Here is a 13,917-nt window from a genome sequence, read left to right as displayed (position 1 = left end):
GGTCCCTCCCCCTCCCCCTCCCCCTCCTCCTCCCTCTGCCCAATTCCCCTGCTCTGCTTTTCTGTGGTGATAGCAGGCATCATTATCTATCAGAATACACCTGTATCTCATTGAGCTTACTTTTCAGTATCCCCCACTAGAATGTGAGCCCCATGTGAGCAGGGATTTATGTCTCTTTTGTGTCTGTATTTCCAGCATGAGGAAGAGTAGCTGGCCCATAGTAGGTGCTCAGCAAATGATGAAGGTTACCTTTGGCCACCAGCCCTAAAAGTTCATGCCATTCTCAGAGCTGACCCTGTTAAATGTACAGTATGTATCCTCCAGAATTTCTTCTCCATATTTACATTCTCACACAGGGATTATTAGAAATAGATACTCTACACTATAATTAAGCAGTTGAATAATTCTACACTATTTAAAAATCACCTGTTTCCAGTCCTAACTGGAGATACAGCCAACTACATCTTGGTAATGCAACCAGAATCAACTCTTTCAGGTTGGTATTTTCACCCATATTACTCAATAGCATACTCAAAACACAATGACTTATCAGTTTTGTTTGCATAGTTGCTTTTGGATAGTTTTAGCTCTTTATCATGAATCATTTCAAACAAAGAATATATGAATTCTATATGTCAGTCAAGCTGTTTTAACAATCAAAATTTTGTCAAGTTTTTTTTCTTGCATATTCCAAAGCATATTCCCAGTATTTTATGATACCATGTCTAAACCTAAAGAAGTTATTTCCTCCACATGTGGTGGTGGTGGCTTAGTCACTAAGTTGTGGCCGACTTTTGTGACCCCATGGACTGTAGCCTGCCAGTCTCCTCTGTCCATGGGATTCTCTAGACAAGAATACTGGAGTAGGTTGCCATTTCCATTTCCAGGGAATGTTTCCAACCCAGGAATCGAACCAGGGTCTCCTGCATTGCAGGCATATTCTTTACCAACTAAGTACGAGAGAAGCCCTTCCTCCACATACTCTACTGTAACATAAATTACAACAAATAGGACTTTAAAATATATAACCAAAATACTATTACTACATCTAAGAAAAATGACAATTATTCCCTAATGCTGCATGAAACTATCCATGTCCAATATAGCTATTTCACCTAAATATCTCTCTTAAATTTGATTTGTTCTTAGGATCTGAACAGGTAACTTACATAGCACTAACTGAAATAGGACTTAGTCTTCTTTTCACCAATAACAGCCCCTGCTCCTCTTTTTTTTTGCTATCCTTTTGATGAAAAGACTGAATTATTTGTCCCGTAGAATTACTCACATTCTGTATTTATATGCATCCTGTCCTGAACGGGTTCCATTAGAAACAGAACATCCTGTTGTGAGATCTATGAACTTGGTAAAATTCAGGCTCAGTTATTTTAGCAAGAACATTTTAGATGATGCTTCGTATCCCTATTGTATCATATCTGAACACCCACGTTGAATCCCACACTTTGATGTAAAGGTTGATCAGTGGGTTGTAGTATTCTAACCTTAATTCACTCACATTATAAAATTTCCCATCGATCTTTTACTGAAATTTTATTAAGTGTACACATTGATTTACTATGTAAATTTTTGATATGCTCGTCACATACCATATGGACTTCCCTGGTGGCTCAGATGGTAAAGTGTCTGCCTACAATGCGGGAGGCCCAGGTTCAATCGCTGGGTCGGGAAGATCCTCTGGAGAAGGAAATGGCAACCCACTCCAGTATTCTTGCCTGGAAAATCCCATGGACGGAAGAGCCTGGTAGGCTACAGTCCATGGGGTTGCTAGGAGTCAGACACGACTGAGCGACTGAGTGACTTCACTTTCACATACCATATAATTCACAATATTAAAATGTACTGGTTACTAATTTTTAGTATTTTCAGAAAATTGTGGATCCATGACCACAGTAAATTTTAGGCCATTTTCAACATCCCCCAAAGAAAGCCTATGAGTGGGTGGGTTAGACACCTACTCGTGTCTGACTCTTTGCGACCCCACGAACTGTAGCCCGTCAGGCTCCTCTATCCGTGGGATTCTCCAGGCAAGAATACTGAAGTGGATTGCCAGTCCCTTCTCCAGAGGATCTTCCTGACCCAGGGATCAAACCCAGGTCTCCTGCATTGCAGGCAGATTCTTTACCATCTGAGCTACAGGGAAGATCTCAACCAGGGTGAAAGTGAAAGTGAAGTTGCTCAGCCAGGGTGAAAGTGAAAGTGAAGTTGTTCAGTCGTGTCTGACTCTTTGCGAGCCCATGGACTGTAGCCTACCAGGTTCCTCCATCCATGGGATTTTCTAGGCAAGAATACTGGAGTGGGTTGTCATTTTCTTCTCCAAAGAAAGTCTATACTTATTATGAATGACTGCCTATTCTCCTGATGGGACTGATAACCCACTGAATGATACAAAGATTAAGTTCAAATTGAAAACATCTGAGTTACAAGAGAGCCAGTGAAGTGAAGTGAAAGTTGCTCAGTTGTGTCTGACTCTTTGTGACCCCATGGACTATACAGTCCATGGAATCCTCTAGGCCAGAATGGAATGGGTAGCCTTTCCCTTCTCCAACCCAGGGATTTAACCCAGGTCTCCCACATTGCAGCCAGATTCTTTACCAGCTGAGCCACAAGGGAAGCCCAAGAATACTGAAATGGGTAGACTATCCCTTCTCCAGCAGATCTTCCCGACCCAGGAATCGAACTGGGGTCTCCTGAATTGCATTCAGATTCTTTACCAACTGAGCTATCAGGAAGCCCTTGAGAGAGGCAGAAAAATGAAATAAGTCATTTCTGAACTTGCCTTATCTGACTAAAGCTGAACTTTGTAAGAGACAGCTGCTACAACCCCACCCACATTGCCAGGAGGTAGGAGTGGGGGGTGGGGATGTGTGTCTCTAATCAGGGAGACCTGAACTTGGATATTGGTTTAGTGGTTTAATTGCTAAGTCCTGTCTGACTCTTTGTGACCCCATGGACTGTAGCCTGCCAGGCTCCTCTATCCATGGGATTCTCCAGGCAAGAATCTGGAGTGTGTTGCCGTCTCCTTCTCCAAGGGATCTTTCTGACCCAGGGATCAGACTCAGGTTTCTTGCATTGAAGGTGGAGTCTTTACCGACTGAGCCACCAGGGACCATTTCAAGATTGCATAAATAAGCCTCATCAGATGCTTCCATCCTTTGAAGTTCTAATCCACCAAGCCCCTTGAGAACTTGGTATATAAACCCCTAACTCTAGCCCATTAGGGAGCCTCTTCATCTGAAAGTTCCTACATAGTTAATAAATGTTTCTCCTATTAATTTACTGTTAATTAACTTTCAGGCCCCAAGCCGGTTGAGTCTAAGATGGTAGAGAAAATCTTTTCTTCCCAACAGTCCCTCTCACAAGCCCCTGAAAACCACAAGTTGATTTTTTAATTTCTGTAGATGTGTCTGTTCTGGATATTTTAAGTGAATGAGATCTTACAAAATGTGTTCTTTGCAGTCTAGCTTTTTTCGTCTATCATTCATATTTCAGTATGTATCACCACTTCATTTCATATTATAGCTAAATAAAAATCCATGGTAGGGGTATATAGCACATTTTGCATAAAAATTCAACAGTCAGTGGACATGTGGGTTATTTCCATTTTGCCTTTGTGAATAATGCAGCCATAAACATTCACATACAAGTTTCTGTTTGAACATTTGTTTTAAATTCTCTGGGATATATATCTAGGAGTGAAATTGCTGTTGATGTGGTCACTCTAGGTTGAAATTTTGGTGGAAGTGCCAAACTACTTTCTATAGTGTCTCCACCATTTTAGATTCTCCTATGGTAGTGTATGAGGATTTCAATTTCTGCATATCCTTATTTCACTTATTTTCATCTTTAAAATTAGAGCTGCCCTGAATATAAAATTAACACACAGAAATCCTTTGCATTCCTATACACTAACAATGAGAAAACAGGAAGAGCAATTAAGGAAAAAATTCCATTCACCATTGCAATGAAAAGAATAAAATACTTAGGAATAAATCTACCTAATGAAACAAAAGACCTATATATAGAAAACTATAAAACACTGATGAAAGAAATCAAACATGACACAAATAGATGGAGAAATATACCATGATCATGGATCAGAAAAATCAATATAGTGAAAATGTGTATACTACCCAAAGCAATCCATAGATTCAATGCAATCCCTATCAAGCTACCAATGGTATTTTTCACAGAACTAGAACAAATAATTTCACAATTTGTATGGAAATACAAAAAACCTCGAATAGCCAAAGCAATCTTGAGAAAGAAGAATGGAACTGGAGGAGTCAACCTGCCTGACTTCAGACTATACTACAAAGCTACAGTCATCAAGACAATATGGTACTGGCACAAAGACAGAAATCTAGATCAATGGAACAAAATAGAAAGCCCAGAGATAAACCCATGCACCTATGGACACTTTATCTTTGACTAAGGAGGCAAAAGTATACAATGGAGAAAAGACAATCTCTTTAACAAGTGGTGCTGGGAAAACTGGTCAACCACTTGTAAAATAATGAAACTAGAACACTTTCTAACACCATACACAAAAATAAACTCAAAATGGATTAAAGATCTCAACATAAGACCAGAAACCATAAAGCTCTTGGAGGAAAACACAGGCAATACACCCTCTCACAGCAGGATCCTCTATGATCCACCTCCCAGAGTACTGGAAATAAAAGTAAAAATAAACAAATGGGACCTAATTAAACATAAAACCTTTTGCACAACAAAGGAAACTATAAGCAAAGTGAAAAGACAGTCTTCACAATGGGAGAAAATAATAGCAAATGAAGCAACTAAAAAAGAATTAATCTCAAAAATATACAAGCAGCTCCTGCAGCTCAATTCCAGAAAAATAAATGACCCAATCAAAAAATGGGCTAAAGAACTAAACAGACATTTCTCTAAAGAAGACATACAGATGGCTAACAAACACATGAAAAGATGCTCAACATCACTCACTATCAGAGAAGTGCAAATCGAAACCACAATGAGGTACCATCTCAAGCCAGTCAAAATGGCTGCTATCAAAAAGTCTACAAACAATAAATGCTGGAGAGGGTGTGGAGAAAAGGAACCCTCTTACACTGTTGGTGGGAATGCAAACTAGTACAGCCACTATGGAGAACAGGGTGGAGAGTCCTTAAAAACTGGAAATAGAACTGCCATACGACCCAGCAATCCCACTGCTGGGCATCCACACCAAGGAAACCAAAATTGAAAGAGACACATGTGTCCAAATGCTCATTGCAGCACTGTTTACAATAGCCATGACATGGAAGCAACCTAGATGTGCATCAGTAGATGAATGGATAAGGAAATTGTGATACATATACACAATGGAGTATTACTCAGCCATTAAAAAGAATGCATTTGAATCAGTTCTAATGAGGTGGATGAAACAGGAGCCTATTACACAGAGTGAAGTAAGTCAGAAAGAAAAACATCAATACAGTATACTAACGCATATATATGGAATTTAGAAAGATGGTAAAGATGACCCTATATGTGAGACAGCAAAAGAGACACAGATGTAAAGATCAGTCTTTTGGACTCTGTGGGAGAAGGTGAGGGTGGGATGATTTGAGAGGGTAGTGTTGAAACATCTGCATTAATCATATGTGAAGGGGATCACCGCTCCAAGTTTGAGGCATGAGACAGGGTGCTGAGGGCTGGTGCACTGGGATAACCCTGGGGGATGAGATGAGGAGGGAGGTGGGAGGGGGGTTCTGGATGGGGAACACATGTGCGCCCATGGCTGATTCATGCCAATGTTTGGTAAAAACCACTACAGTATTGTAAAGTAATTAGCCTACATATAAAATAAATAAATTAATTTTCTAAAAAAAGAAAAAAAAATAACATGAAAGAAGCCTGAAAAAAATGATTAGAGCTGCCCTGGTAGATGTGAAGTTGTATCTCTTGGGATTTTCATGTTGATTTCTCCAATGATTATTGATGTTGAACATCTTTCCTTGCACTCAGTGGCCATTTGTGTGGAGAGAGCAGTGGATCTGCATCATGAGAGACCCCTGTGTGTGAACTAGGTGGCAAAGCCACGTAGCCTCTTTGGACCTTGATTTCCAGGCACAATGAGTAGTTATTTAATCTGTGTTTAAGCAGGGAAGGGACACAGAAAAAAAAGAATTTGACTTGGATCTCCGTGTGGAGAAACAGCCACTTCTATCTAGAGTGAAGGAAAAGAAACTCACGGAGAAATCCAGAGGGGCAGCTGAGATCCAGAGCTCAGAGGCTGGTCAGGTAATTCCACCTGGAGAGGACGTGGACACTTCCTTCCCTTTCCACCCTCAACAAGGTGGGTAAATTGAAGAAGGGCATGAACCCCTCCCTTCACTCCTTAGGAGTTCAAAGTGGCTGGGTTTTGTGAAATTTCCTTTGTTGACCTGAAACGCAAGGAGAAAGCTGCCTGGGCAGAACTAAGCACCTCAGGGTCCTCATTGTCCTTCTCCTTTCTGCCCTGGAAATTCCCACCACCTCTGCCCTAAAAACAGGGAATGGGGGCGTAAAGGGGCCAAGAGTCAGATCCTGAGCTAAGATTGGGACTAGCCAGACAGCAGGTGGTCTTGGGGACCCTGAGCCTGTGCAGGTCCTGTGTGGGGAGCAGAATGGGGGCAGGAAATCCTGAGGCATTAGGGGTAGGCAGCAGGTCAGCTGTGCTGCCCTGCAGCGGGTGCAGAGCTCATGGGTTTACTTCAATTGTTTCTTTGAAGGGTGGTTACACTGGGGAATAGATCTGGGTAAGGATGACTTCAGTTCTCCCTTGAAAAACTTCTGAATTTGTTAAGATGTTTTTCCTTAAAGAATAATCAAGCTTGAATTACATTTGTCGATGGAATGAACCTTCTAATAAGACCATCTTTACAGTCTTGATCATTTTAGTCACCAAAATGCTGCAGGTTACTCAAGCTCCAAGAGACCATTGTTTCTAAAGACAATCTTTATTTGTATCAATCTCCCGCTTTCTAAACTCCATTAACACCTCTGTAAGGAACAAGGTACCAGGTGGACACAAGCCCAAATTTAATATCTGTCATCTCTGAGTGGAGGCATTATCTGTTACCTTCCTTTTCTTATCTGTGCTACTTGTGTTTCCTCTGCCTTGCTTAAGTCGCTTCAGTCGTGTGGGACTCTGTGCAACACCATGGACTGTAGCCCGCCAGGCTCCTCTGTCCATGGGATTCTTCAGACAAGGAGGCTGGAGTGGGTCGCCACTTCCTTCTCTAAGTGATCTTCCCAACTCAGGGATCGAACTCCCGTCTCCTGCACTGAAGGCGAATTGTATACCGCTGAGCCACCGGGAAGCCCATGTCTCCTTTATTTGAAAGTTATTTCGCTAGAGGAGAATGTAACTTTCCACCACAGGAAAAATTAGTCAAGGCACCCGTCAGGCAGGAGTAACCTGTTTGTCGCTGCGACTCTCAGACACAAAACATCCCCCGCACCAAGCCGGTGTGGACACCACCTGAGGTAACCCCGGGAAAAGGCGCTTAAGAGGTAGTGGCTCCCTAACAGGCCCTTGACAAAGAGCAGGAGGTGACCGAGCACAAGGAGCGTCTCCTCTTGGGACTCTGCCTCTCACTTGAGGAGGGATAATTCAAGTAATAATAACCTCAAGCATATGAAGTATACAAACTTTTAACATCGTTTGATATTGTACTTACTTAAACTTTTTTCCTCTAAATAGTTTTGCGACTGTCGAACGGTAAAATTTCCGTTTTTACCATTCCTTCACTTTCGTCGCTGGCAGCATGGACCCTACAAGGGAGACAAATGGGCTCTCGTGAGGTTTCCTGTCACCTTCCTAATCTCACCTCTCGCACTCGCACTCCTGGGACCAACTGAGGCTGTCTCAGCCCTCCCCTGGGCGGGGTCAACAGCTAGGAATCGGATTCCCAACCCCTCCTTCTTCAGCGCCCCACCTCCAGTGCGTCGCCAAGGAGACGCCCACGACGAGGGGCGAGGATCAACCCATCCCACCTCAGCACTCTACCTCTGTTGCGTCTCCGAGGAGACGCCCACGACGGTGGTGGTGGGGGGATGGGGTCATATTGACGAGGTAACGCGGGCGACGCTTTACGGCAGGGGTGAGCTGGGTCGCAGTCGAACCTCGCCAGCTATCGCGCGAAGCTCAGAGGGGACCGGTTCTTTCCCGCCGAAGCGTGGCCTCAGCCGCGTTGGTCCCCTCAGCCTCCTTCGTGTCCTTTCCCTGGGGCACGGCGGGGCGACGCGGGGCCGGGACCGGCAGCCTTTCTGGCTGGAGGGACCCTCCCCATCTTCTAACGTCTGAGCAGCCTGTACCCTGCATGCAAGGTAGGCCAGTGTTGGCTGCAGCCCGGCCGGCCGGGGAAAGCGGAGACGGGCAGGGGGCCGCCGCATGGGCCGGGCCGTGGTTTGGCGTTTAGGCTGGGCTGGGTGAGCGTGGGCACCGGGATTGTATTGCCGTGTGTGTTCTGTGCCTTCGCGCCAGTAGGGACAGGGTCCAAGTAGAGCCCCTCGGGCCTCCCGGTCGGTGGGCCTGGAAGCGGTTCCCAGTGGGCAGAGGGCGGGGCGGGCCGGAGGAGTGTGGCAGGCTCGCCAGCTGCTTCCCCCTTCCTCCCCATTTATGTGGCTGCCCTGGAGTCCCCTTCATCGAGTGAGATTGACGTGCTGACCACGGGGACTGGGCATCTCGGAATACAACCCTAGAGAAGTAACATTTCCTTTCATGAGTTTTTGACCTAAAAAAAAAATGTAGCTCCATTCTCACGTATCATTGAACCACGTGGAAGAATGTGCTGTGCTTAGTCGCTCTGTCGTGTCCGACTCTTCGCGACCCCATGGACTGTGCCTGCTAGTCTCCTCTGTCCATGGGATTCTACAGGCAAGAATACTGCAGTGGGTTGCCATGCCTTCCTCCAGGGGATCCTCCCAACCCAGGGATCGAACCGGGTCTCCCGCATTGCAGGCAGATTCTTTACAGACTGAGCCACCAGGGAAGGAGGGCAATCGAAATAAAAGGGTCAGGGATTTTCATGTAAAGGACTGTACATTGTTTACAGTGGGATTATAAGCATTTCATGGGTAAAAAGGTTTTGGGGCCACTTGAGACAATTCTAGAGGTGAGGGAATGTCTGGTAATACAGGCGGAACATGGACCTGGATCCCCTCGCTGGTTGCGGATGGTGACGCCCAACTCAGCATACTGCTCAGGGGCCAGTTTCTTCCCACTGTGAGTGGGTCTGGATACTGTGTCATACGGTACAGGAAGGGCCTCACGGGATCCTGTAGGGCATGGGACCCAGACTCTCTTTGGCAGTAGCAAAAGTAAACAAAAACTCAACTCCAAGCTGGATATAAAGTACATGTGCATTTGTCTGGGTCTGGGACCAAGCCTTCATCAGGCAAAATTACACATCCTGTCTGCTGGATGTTCACCCCTAACAGGGTGGCCACCTCTTCCCGTTAACGGCTTTGTGCATGGTGGCGAGGCACTGTGCCTCCACCGGGGCAGTAGATCCTGGATCCCCAGTAGCCCTGAGACCCCAAGGTCTACACTGGGGGACCTTGCTCCTGCAGGACAGGTGAGGATCCCCTGACCAGAGGCCCTGGGGCAGTAGCTTCAGCTCCTTGTTCCTGAAAATAGCAGCTGCCTAGGCCATGCCCCTGAGGGCCTGCTGCCTTGGTATCCTTGGTGGGCCTGCGAGCCCACACTCAACACCACTGCCTGTCCCTTCCACACCTGCTCTAGAGGGGTGCACCATGGCCAGGTTCTCCCAGAATCCTCTGTGTGCTCCAAACCCTCCCTTCTTATCATCACAGGCCTTCCCCAATGGGATCCAGAGGCAGGACCCAGGAGTTCAGTTTACTTCAGTCGCTCTTCGAGACTCCATGAACTGTATGTAGCACGCCAGGCCTCCCTGTCCACCACCAACTCCTGGAGACTGCCCAAACTCATGTCCATTGAGCTGGTGATGCCATCCAACCATCGCATCCTCTGTTTTCCCCTTCTCCTCCTGCCTTTATATTTCTCAGCATCAGGGTCTTTTCCAGTGAGTCAGTTCTTCGAATCAAGTGGCCAAAGTATTAGAGTTTCAGCTTCAGCCTCAATCCTTCCAATGAATATTCAGGACTGATTTCCTGTAAGACTGACCAAAGGACTAGGAGGCCAGGCTCAAAAAGTTTCCACTTGATGACACTCTTGCCCCAGAAATGCTATCCACACTCTGGAGCCTGGCCTCTCCCTCCACACTTTGCAGGTGAAAAAAGGCCCATGGGGGCCACGAGTCTTCCAAGCCATCCACTGGAGTGTTGTGGGAAGAGATGTCTCCTCTTCTGCTCTGCAGTAAGAATGTACAGATAAGGAAAAGCAAAGGAAGCCATCCATTTCTGGGTCCATGTCCATAGCATTCTAAGAGATTCTGAGTCCAAATGGCCAGATCCCCATTTCCTGGTGACTGGGATGTGATGTATTCTGTCACTTTGTTATTACTGGTCAGGGTTAGGGCCAGAATTAACCTTGATGATTTACATAAGTAGTGGCTGGTTGAAGACCTATGCTACTTGGAATAAATCCAGGTTCTAGCCAGACATACAAAGGCTGTGTTCCTGTAATATGGATCCTTATGGAATAGGTATAGAGATTGGTCCCTACACAACATTCTTACTTAAGTGGCTCCATTCTAACTTCTTTCTAGCTAGGTGACTGAGAGTGCTGAACAAACCCCAAACTTTCATTTCTCCCTTGTGCCAGGACACTCATCCCTCATGGTAATCAAAAAGTTGAATGTGGGAGAAGGTTTGTATATCTGTGGATTCAGGGCTAACAGGTTATTTATTTCAGGAGCCTCGGGGCCAATAGTTTAGGTAAGCAGAAAGGCTCATCATTGTGTTAAACCACAAGCTTCAGTCCCAGCAAATTAATGTATGGTGTAACTAAATGGTCACAGTGGGTTACATCACAGATGGTTTGCAGTGAAAAGTCCAGACCATCTGTATGTTTAGGCTTATTTCTTTTAAGAATAGGTAGTGACTGGCTGGATTTTTTTTGTTTTTAATGGAACTAGAAAAAGACTGAAGTGTTTTTTGTCTTATTTCTCATATTTTTCATGCTGAATTCTTACTAAGGGAAAGTAATTTGCATTGAGGCAAAGGTATTCAACATATTTTCTTTCCTTTGCAGGTCGTGGTAAGAAAATCAAAGGGCTTGATCAACGGCTCATATATTGCCTTGTTGTGGACCCAGAGTGCAAGGACAGACGAAGCCAGACACTGACTTTACATTTTTGATAGGTAGGTAATACAGCCTTCAGTTGTACTTTGATTCTTCTACCCACTTCTGTACAGTAGGCTTCTCTCTCAAGGAACCACTCTCACAGAAATTCCTTGGGTCAGTGTCTGGTACTAGCACGTTCAGGTATACTTAGTTGCTACAGTTGTTCATCATAATGACCAGAAGAGTTCTGCCTGGGGGATGCAAATATCAACAACCTTGATCCAAGAACCTTGAATTAAGTTTAAACTCAAACCCAAAAAAGACCAGTATTTTACTGGAGCCAATTTCACACCTCTGATAGGTATGGAATAGAACTCCCAGGTGTACTTTGTGTTTTAGTCCTTTGTCTTCTGCAAATATTACTTTCTGAACTGTTTTAATCCAGTGTATACTGGTGCCATGGAGATGTGTTCTTAATGCCAAGACTGAGCAAAGGAAGCATTATTTCAGTAACCTGAGACCTCTTAAACCTATCAAACCAGCCTTCCTGCATAAGGGCAAGGATCCCCAGGCAAGAGGTTCTGGGGCAGGAGATTCAGCACCTTTTTCCTGAACATAGCCACTGCCGACACCACGCCCCCGAGGGCCTGACAGCCAGGGGCTCCTTGGTGGGGAAGCCAGGCCCCAGAACCTGTTGCTCCCACACCTGCTCTGGTGAGGTGGCAGGCTGCCAGGTTCGCTCAGGATCTTCGGAGTGCTGGAAACCCTCACTTCCTCCCGTCACAGGCCTTCCCCCCTCCTTCTCCCCCCCGGCAGGATCCATAGGAAGGGCCTGCACGCCATGCACAAAAGGTTTCCGCTTGATGGCACTGTTGCTCCAGAAATGCCAACCACCTTCTGTAGCTGGGCCTCTCGCTCCACCCTTTGCATGTTGAAAAAGGCACACGGTAGCCAAAAAAGCCTTCCAAACCCTCACAGCTAGGTTGGCTCCACTGGAATGTTGGGTGAAGAGGTGTTTCCTGTTTGAGGGGCTCTCCTGGGCAGTAAGCCCCTAGGAAAAAGGACATCCAGAGGAGCCGTCCAGCTCTGGGTCCAGGTCCACAGCAGTCTCTGAGACTCTGAGCTGTGTGGCTTGGCCACTGCTTCCTCGGGGGACCGGGATGTGATGGATTCTGTCACTTTGTTGTTACTGATCTGGATTAGGACCAGAATTACCTCGATGATTCACGTATTAGGGTTTGGTTGAAAACCCTTGCCACTTGGAATAAATCCAGGTTCTAGCCGAGCATCATAGTGTGTGCTCCTGTAATAATGGATCCTTCTGGAACAGGTGTAGAGATTGGTCCCCACAGAGCATTCTTACTTAAGTGGCTCCATCCACTTTGGTAACTTGTTTCTAGCTAGGTGACTGAGAGTGCTGAACAAACCCTAGATATGTCGTGTGTCCCTTGTGCCAGGACACTCATCCCACATGGGAATCAGTAGGTGGTAAGTGGGAGAACGTTTGTGTATCTGTGGAGGCAGGGCTAACAGGTTATTCATTTCACACACCTCAGGGCTGGTAGTTTAGGTAAGCAGGAAAGGTCATCAGCATGTTAAACCACAACCTCAGTCCCAGCAAGTGACTGTACAGGCGACTAAATGGTCACAGTGAGTTACATCACAGTGGGTTTGCAGTATAAAGTCCAGACCATCTGGACGTTTAGGCTGACTTCTCCTAAGGGTACGTAGTGCAGTTTGACTGGTTTTTTGTTTGTTTGTTTTCTGTTAATGGAACTAGGAAGTGCCTGGTGTGTGTTTTGTTTTGTTTCTTAATATTTTTCAAGTTAATTCTTACTGAAGGATGTTGATCTGCATCTGTGGCAAAGGAATTCAACGGTATTTTCTTTCCTTTCCAGGTCGCGGCTTGCTAAAATAATAAAAGAGTGTGATGAACGGCTCGTACGTTGCCTTGGTGTGGAGCCAGCGTTGAGGCATAGACGAAGAACAGACACTGATTCCACACTTCTCGTAGGTACATAATACAGCCCTGAGTGGTGCTTTGGTTCTGTTACCCGCTTCTGTAGAGTAGGCACCTCTCTCAAGGCAGGTCCCTCACCGAATTTCTCGGGTTACTGTCTGGTGAGTAGCGTGTTCAGGTAGACTTAGTCACTACAAGCTGTATCATTGTAATGATCAGAAAAGTTTTCCCTGCTTGATTCAACTAAAACTGGAGCCCGGCAAGGGCCATTATTTTCCTGGAGCCTATTTCACACATTTGATGGGTGTCGAAGAAAACTCCCCAGTGTACTTTGTGGTTTACTCCTTTGCCTTTCAGAAAGATGATTTTCTGAAGTGTTTTAATCCAGTTTATACTGGTTCTGTGGAGGTATGTCCTTAATGCTAAGACTGAGCAAAGGCAGGGTTAGTTCAGCGACCTGAGTCCTTCTGAATCTATCAAAAGTAGCCTTCTTGCAGGATGGGCCAGGTGACCAGGGGCAGGAGCTTCAGTGCCTTGTTCCTGAACATGGCCGCTCCTGACGCCATGCCCCCGAGGGCCTGACAGCGAGGGGCTCCTTGGTGGGGTAGCCAGGCCCTGGAACACCACTACCTGTTGCTCCCACACCTGCTCTGGTGAGGTGGCAGGCCGCCAGGTTTGCTCAGGATATTCAGAGTGCTGGAAACCCTCACTTCCTCCTGTC

At 45.7% G+C, this 13,917-nt stretch overlaps 1 long non-coding RNA gene across 1 annotated transcript; it reads left to right on the top strand.

Annotated features, from left to right (window-relative positions):
• Positions 1 to 8,192: 8,192 nt before the first annotated feature.
• Positions 8,193 to 13,172, top strand: LOC128070315 (uncharacterized). The gene is made up of 3 exons (XR_008201608.1): positions 8,193 to 8,355; positions 11,204 to 11,313; positions 13,135 to 13,172. It is a non-coding gene; the product is annotated as an uncharacterized LOC128070315 (long non-coding RNA).
• Positions 13,173 to 13,917: the final 745 nt, after the last annotated feature.

The sequence above is a fragment of the Budorcas taxicolor genome, chromosome X (genome assembly GCF_023091745.1).
Source record: "Budorcas taxicolor isolate Tak-1 chromosome X, Takin1.1, whole genome shotgun sequence".
Lineage (NCBI taxonomy): Eukaryota > Metazoa > Chordata > Mammalia > Artiodactyla > Bovidae > Budorcas > Budorcas taxicolor.
The sequence above is the reverse complement of the archived record's forward strand: the minus strand, read 5'-3'. Positions and strand labels throughout refer to the sequence as shown.